The 7373-nt window shown below is 32.4% G+C and overlaps 1 long non-coding RNA gene and 1 other non-coding gene across 2 annotated transcripts; both read left to right on the top strand.

Annotated features, from left to right (window-relative positions):
* Positions 1 to 1323: 1323 nt before the first annotated feature.
* Positions 1324 to 1881, top strand: LOC103313828 (uncharacterized). Its single transcript, XR_010333559.1, has 2 exons — positions 1324 to 1459; positions 1525 to 1881. It is a non-coding gene; the product is annotated as an uncharacterized LOC103313828 (transcript).
* A 643-nt stretch (positions 1882 to 2524) lies between these two features.
* On the top strand, positions 2525 to 4202 carry LOC135265736 (uncharacterized). Its single transcript, XR_010333558.1, has 4 exons — positions 2525 to 3632; positions 3685 to 3759; positions 3812 to 3947; positions 4063 to 4202. It is a non-coding gene; the product is annotated as an uncharacterized LOC135265736 (long non-coding RNA).
* Positions 4203 to 7373: the final 3171 nt, after the last annotated feature.

The following is a 7373-nucleotide window of genomic DNA, read 5'->3' as shown; positions in this document are numbered from 1 at the left end:
ACCGTACTATTTTTTTAGTACAGAAAGTCCTGCGATTTTGAATCTCGTTTCATCTCTTAAGTTATAGTCCTCCGTATTCACCTGTAATGGTAATTAAATTTTAATTCGCAATTAATTTGAACTGTGCAGAATAAACGGCAGCAAAATTTGATTGAACACTACGAATTAATTAATTACTAATTGAAGTTACCATTCATATGGAAAGGTAAATTAATCGCAAAATAAAATTTTCTTTGTAGTTAATAAATGTAAGCTATACAACGAATAAATTTTTCAGGAGTTTTTTACACTAGCGTAATACTAATTCTTTTTATGTAATTCTTGCAAAACACAACTTTCAAGCATTATTAGTTTCAGGAATTATTAAAAAAAAAAATCAGCAGGAGTTGGAGGAAAATTTTGTAAAAATTGACACGCATAGAGGAAAGAATATTGTATATTTTTAGCAGATTCACCCTGCGAATAAAAAATGAGAAATTTTAACAAAGGAGTTTCAGACATTCAATTTGAAATTTTTACATGAGATCGGTGTGACATATCGATGGTACACATTAATTACATATTTAATTTTTAATAGGCCGCGTTTAAAATAATTCGTGCGTGATACGCACTCACTCGATCATCGTCGTTTTTCCTCGGTTTTCCTCGAAAATAATTCTGCACAATTGCATTTGATAACATATTTTATCACTCTCACTGAACAAAGCGCTAAGTGAAAACAATAAACAAGCATTGCATTTCGACGAGTTTCAAGGCCTCATTTGAGTCAAGTGATTCCCCCGACTTTGTGCGCATCTTTATTCCACACATTACAGTTGTGCAAATTGGTTTGTAAATCGTTCAACTGGTAAAACGTAAGACTATTTTTATATTAAACTGTGTTGGCTCTAAAATAGTTTTTCCAAAGTGTGAAAATGAGTGCCGAAAAATCCTGCGTAAATCCCCGCATTGTTCAAGAAATTCTACGCGATCCAATGACACAAAATTGGGAATCCGCAACGCATGAACCCTACGTCTTAAATACTGTTGACCGCAATTCGCTAGAATTTCGACGCATCGAAGGTATTTTTCAGCAGACCGCTCGTGGTTTACAAATTGATACATTGCAACGAGTCGAAAATCCATTTCTTCTTGGACAATATTTATTGAAAAAAAAGAAAATGGCAGGCAAGTATTCTGGAGTAACCGAGAGGTTGCTATTTCATGGCACTAGAGCGACGTACATCGATGGAATTTGCAAATTTAATTTTGATTGGCGAAAATGTGGGAACTCCAGAGGACACAAATTTGGTCGCGGAGTTTCGTTCGCGCCCGAAGTTTCTTATGCGAAACATTACACATTCGGGGATAATGTTATGTTCCTTTCCAAGGTGTTGGTGGGCCGTTCAATGGTGGGAGGTTCCCTCACGGTAGTTCCACCCGAATCGTACGATACTACGACAAATGCCCGGAACACCGTGTATGTAAAATATGAAGATGATGATTTCTACCCCCTATATGTCATTCATTATTCTTCCGCTATAGATGGCGTTTTAAACAGTATTCTTCTCCGGATGAGGACCGAATCAGAAGGGGGCTCATTTAGAATTTTTGATGACTGAATAACATGTGAAGAAGTTTATCTCATTGTGTCCATTTGCAACGAAATATACGTAATTGTTGGTAATTGTTCAGTAACGTTATTAAATTTAAAGGGAATGGACCCACTGAAATGAACTTGTAAGTTTAAACTATTATTGTTCAATATTTTTTTAATTTTCTTAAAACAGTATTAACTAACCACAGTATTGTATTCCATAATCTTTAACAATATAATGTCCATTTATGCAATTATTGTAATTTTATTTTCAAATAAAATATTTTTATGTACAATCGAACAAAGTGAAAATAACGCCTTAATAAACCAGTCCCTGCTGTGTATGCCGATCCTTGTAGCCTATTGCAAACTAGACGTATATTTTCCAGATTATATTTTCCTTTAGGACCCAGTTTACAGAAAGCGAAATTAAAATTGAATTTAGAATTAAGAGCCCAGTCAAATTAGATTTTTTAAATTTAATTTTTTTTTTAAACGCTTCCTTTATACAGACTGATTCGGAAATAGTCTGTTGGCAACACATTTGAAAGTATTTGTGCTCGTAATTTGTAACATTGCAACCGAATTCGATTTTTCTTGATAATTATTTGACGTACAATCCCACAAGAATGTTAATGTTGTTAACTGGAAGCGTACTCCATTGGTATCTTAAAAAATTTAAGTCCAGTGTTGCCAACAGACCCAGTATTTTTGGATCAGTCCGTACTTGGGTAGATTTACAGGGACCCAGCCATGTAAAAATGCCCAATATTGACCTTTAATCATTAGAAAATTAATCTTTTTCTTTACGAAGACCGTACATACTAACCCCCTGACTCACTAAAATTATTTTCTGAGTATACAGGCTGTTTCTGAAATTACTACAACGTAAAGTTATATTTGTTTAAATTGAACAACCTATATTTTTTGCATGTGGCTTTTAACACTGATGTTTTTAAATTGTTTTTGGTCGATTTTGCTTTGTTTTTGAAACAATTTCATTTATTTGACGAAAACATGCTTTTTTTTAATTATTACATAAAAACCTCAGAAAAGTAGAGCTTTCACCACTTTAAAGGACATATTATTTTTTTTAGCTTACTGCAATAAAGAAGGTAAAAAGTGAAAAGGTTTGTTGCAAGTTGAATAACTTCAAAATTAACTGAAACACTTAATTTTTTTGCTTTTGGATCTAAGCGACATTTAAATTGTCTCTCTTAAAACATTAACAGTTAAGTGTGATTTGCTGATTACTCAAAGGATATTTAAATTTAAACACTAAGGTCGGGTTTATAGAACATTTTTTGATTCTGAATTAAGTTAATATCAAAATTAACTTAACATCGCCATCAAATTGATCACGGTTTACATATGCGTTTTTAATCAAATTTTAATTGTGATTAACTAATTCGAATTAAATTGACATTTGACGGGGTTGGCACAACTGATTAAGTTCAGTGGCTATTTTCACGAGTGTTTTTATAATTCTCTCCCGTGTGGTCTGTGTGTGCGCTTGTGCAAATTACATTTAAAATTTAAAATGACGGAGGCAAAGGTGCACCGAGAAAGAACAAAGAACTTTACCGAAAGGGAAAAGGAAATTGCTCTAGATATTATAAACAGGTATGTAGCTACTTTGGCATAAATTAACGATTATTGTAGGTTAGGTTTGTACGTCTCCTGAGTCTGGAATTTGGTGCAAAACACAATTCTAACATTTTTTTAAATCGTATGTTTAGGTTTCAAACATGCACCTAATTTTTTTCCACATGATTTTTGCACTGCACTTTAATCCAACCATTTTTTTCAAATATGACATTATATTCCTTCTTTTACGTTATCCTACATCCACCTCTGCCTTTCCTTTAGATATCAAAACAAAATAGAAAATAAAGAAACCGACGGTGTTTCCCAAAAGGAGAGAAAAGACGCATGGGAAAAGGTGGCTGAAGAATTTAATTCAGCATCATCAACAGCACCACGAACAGGAAAGCAGATGAAAGTGCTTTGGTCCAATTTACGCCGGACAGCTAAAAAAAATATTGCTAAAGAAAATGTAAATAAATAATATTATTTATGTGAGTGACTATAACTGTTTACATTTTTAGAAAAAAAGATACTTAGATGAGACGAATGAACTGGGAAATATAGCAGAGCTTAAACGAAAAAAAAATGAAGATAAGGTTAGTTAAAATAATTAAATTTCAGAAAAACTAATTTTCTTATCCATTTAAGAAAAACATTTCGAAAACTGGGGGTGGAACGTTCGAGAGCCAATTAACTGACGTGGGGGCTAGAGTCTTAGCAATGGTCGAGCCACAGGCAAGGCCCTTACCAAATCTATTTGATGATGACAATATTTACCACAAAGGTAAATAAACCATGCTTTAACAGTAATAATAATAATAATAATAATAATACACGAATACACACATTTGATCTCAAACAAGAATCGTTAACTTTCAAATAATTTATCAAATTTTTAGATATAGTACTATTAACTCAAGATCAGGAAATATCCCCTCCTGTCCTGGAACCTGTTGAAGGACACTCTAATGTAAATATTTCTGATCTCCCCATTTACCTTGAAGATGAATGTGTTCCCCCATCCGAAACCGTTTGTGAAGAAATCCCTACCCACCAGCCACCACGAAAAAAATACACCCCTTCTAAAAATAAATCAAACAAAAAAAAAACAGTTGATTTGAAAAGAACACTATATTTAAAGCGCATAAAATTAGCAAACATGGAAATTGAATTTAAAAAAAAGATGTACGAATTAGAATTAAAAATTAAAGAAAAAGAGTTGGAAAAAATTAGCCGAAATGAATAATAAATATTGAAATTTTATTTGTTTTTTTTTTCAATGAAAATGTGTTCTTATAAGGGCCGTACGAGCGGCAGTATTTTCATTAATATTATTATTTCTATGAACAGGTTCAATTTCAAGTTCTTGAGGTACTTCAACATCTGGATCTCTTGGCGGTTCATTATCATTTGTGAAAATGGCAATGTTATGTAACACAGCACAAGCCACAATAGTTGCTAATGTAGTGTTCATTTTAGTCCGCAGTCCCAATGACAGACAAGGAAAACGACGTTTCAAAACTCCAAAACACCGTTCAATAGCATTTCTAGTCGTTCTGTGTGACAAATTATAAGCTTCTTCCGCAGCTGTTCTTGGATTCAGTACTGGAGTTAAAAGAAAGGGACGGCAAGCATATCCACTATCTCCAAGTAGAAAACCATTTTCATATTCACCTCTTTCTAGATGTGCACAGAGGGATGAATCATTAAATATTGTGCTATCGTGGACACTTCCTGGCCACCTCGCGACAATATTTCTTATTTGCAGGTCTGCATCGCATACTGCCTGTACATTAATTGAAAAAAATCCCTTCCGATTACGAAAAATTTCAGCGTTGGGGCCACCTGGTGATTCAATTCTTACGTGAGAACAGTCTATTGCACCTATTACTCTTGGCATTCTTCTTTTACGATAAAATTTTAACTGAACATTATGTAGTTCTTCTCTGTTTGGCATTTTTATAAATTGTGGTTTAAGTTGAGCGATTTTTTGGATAACACTTTTTATAACAACACAGACTGTTGACTTATGTACAGCAACAGTGTCACCCACTAATTGTTGAAAGGAACCTGTTGCCAAATACCTCATTGTAATTAAAATCTTATTTATTGCAGATATCGATTTGCGTCTTCTAGTTGTAGGTTCTAAATCATGACCGATCAACTCATGAAGCCATAAGATAGTTGCCTTCGAGAATCTAAATCTCATTTCAAATTCTTCTTCGTCGAAAATTTCATAAGGATTTCTTCTATCTCTTATCCCTCGGTATCTTCTAGGTATTCTTTCCATTCTTACTTCATCCTCAGAAGAATCATCAGACGATGATGTAGTCGTAAGTGATACATCAGACATCTAATTGTAATTTTTTGAATAATAATAAAATAATTAAAAAATGTGTATTATTTACCTTTATTTCCCGTTTATTTTATTTAAATATAAGCTATCTCAAAGTTTTTTGGAATCAAACATGACAGATATTAAAATTTAATTGAAGTAGCTACCTTCATTAACTTAATTTCATATTAATGTATAATTTAATCGCAATTAACTGTTAATTGAGCTTTTGTAAACCGATTTCTAGATTTAATTGCGATTAAATGGAATTTAACAACGTATTAGTTTAATTCGAATTAAATCGATTTAATCGCGATTAGTGACGTCACGAAATTAAGTTAATCGACATTAACTTTTTAATTTGAAATTAAATATTTAATTCGCTTTCTATAAACCCGCCCTAAGAACCGGTTTATAGAAGCGTCATTAATTTAATTCGCTATTAAATGCGTGATTGACTGATCACGTGATCAAATTGAACAAATGTAATTGGTCCATTCGCGTTATTAACTTTTAACAACAAATTAAATCTTAACAAAGCTTTCTATAAACCGGCCCTAAGGCCGATTTATAGAAGCGTCATTAATTTAATTCGCAATTAAATGCGTGATTAATTGATCACGTGACCAAATTGAGCCAATTTGATTGGTCCATTCGCGTTGTTAATTTTTAGCAACGAATTAAAATTTGATGAAGCTTTCTATAAACCAGCCCCAAAAATAACAGTTATTTATTGTATTAAAGGCCGGTTTATAGAAGGCTTAATTAAATTTTAATTTGTTGTTAAAAGTTAACAACGCAAATAGACCACTCAAAGTGATTCAATTTGGTCATGTGATCATTTAATAACGCATTCAATTGCAGATTAAATTAATGACGCTTCTTTAAACCGGTCGTAAGTGTTTTAGAAAGCACTTTATCCACCCAAGAATTAAACACGAGGGCGTCAGTTAGTCTTTGAGCTTCTATTTGACCATAGGTAGTCGAAATCAAATTGAGAGCTTATTTTTTTTTAAATAAACGATTGAATAATAAAATACAACTGAGAGGTTATGCGCGGTTTTTTCCCTTAGTCTATAAGTTTCTTATAGTAAAATATTAATTTTTTTTATTACTATTTTTTGAAGATGTCACAAACCTACAAAAGAAAATTGAAAAATCTTGGAGATCCGAGAATCTTCAAAAAACAGTAGAGACAGTGAACAACGTTTTGCAAAAAAAAATTTCTAGCTTTATCCAAAAGGAATGAATTAAGTTTTTCAAAAATTTCTACATGACCAGTTTTTCATGATGAAGGCAATTCGAAAACAAAAACTAACTTAGAATAAGTGTAAACGAGTCCGTTTTTGAGGCAATAACCCACAGTGTGCAACACTGAATTGAAGCAAAAGAAGGATCGCTGAAGATATCATAGGCCAGTACCGCAAGCTTTACGAATTAAGGATTGACAATTTCAAGTTAAGTTAAAACAAATGGCACTTTATTCCTAACAGGATCAAAAGTATTTCATTTTCTTTTTATACACATTTTGAAGGGAAATAAAAAATAGTTTTCAGGATTTTTATCTGAATTAAATAAAGCACTGACAGCATTTTAAAACACTTTCCCCCTACAGCCCGATTAGAAAAATGTATCATGTAAATAACTTTCAAAAACGTTACTTACAACGACTATAAAATAGGCAGGAAAATGGGTGACATTCGAAGCTTTCTAGCGTGTTCTCCCTCTTAATTCGAACTATTAGTTAAATAAAATTCTGAAGTAAATTTTAATTTCGCTTTTTTTTTAAAGAATTAAGCCACTTAAGGTAAACCCACACTTTTCAGAAACATTTTTAAGTTAATAATGATTTGTTTTTTCTTCAAGAGATGGTTT

Source organism: Tribolium castaneum, chromosome 3 (genome assembly GCF_031307605.1).
Source record: "Tribolium castaneum strain GA2 chromosome 3, icTriCast1.1, whole genome shotgun sequence".
In the NCBI taxonomy this organism is placed as follows: Eukaryota; Metazoa; Arthropoda; class Insecta; order Coleoptera; family Tenebrionidae; genus Tribolium; species Tribolium castaneum.
Note: the sequence above shows the minus strand (reverse complement) of the source record. Positions and strands in the feature narration are given on the sequence as shown.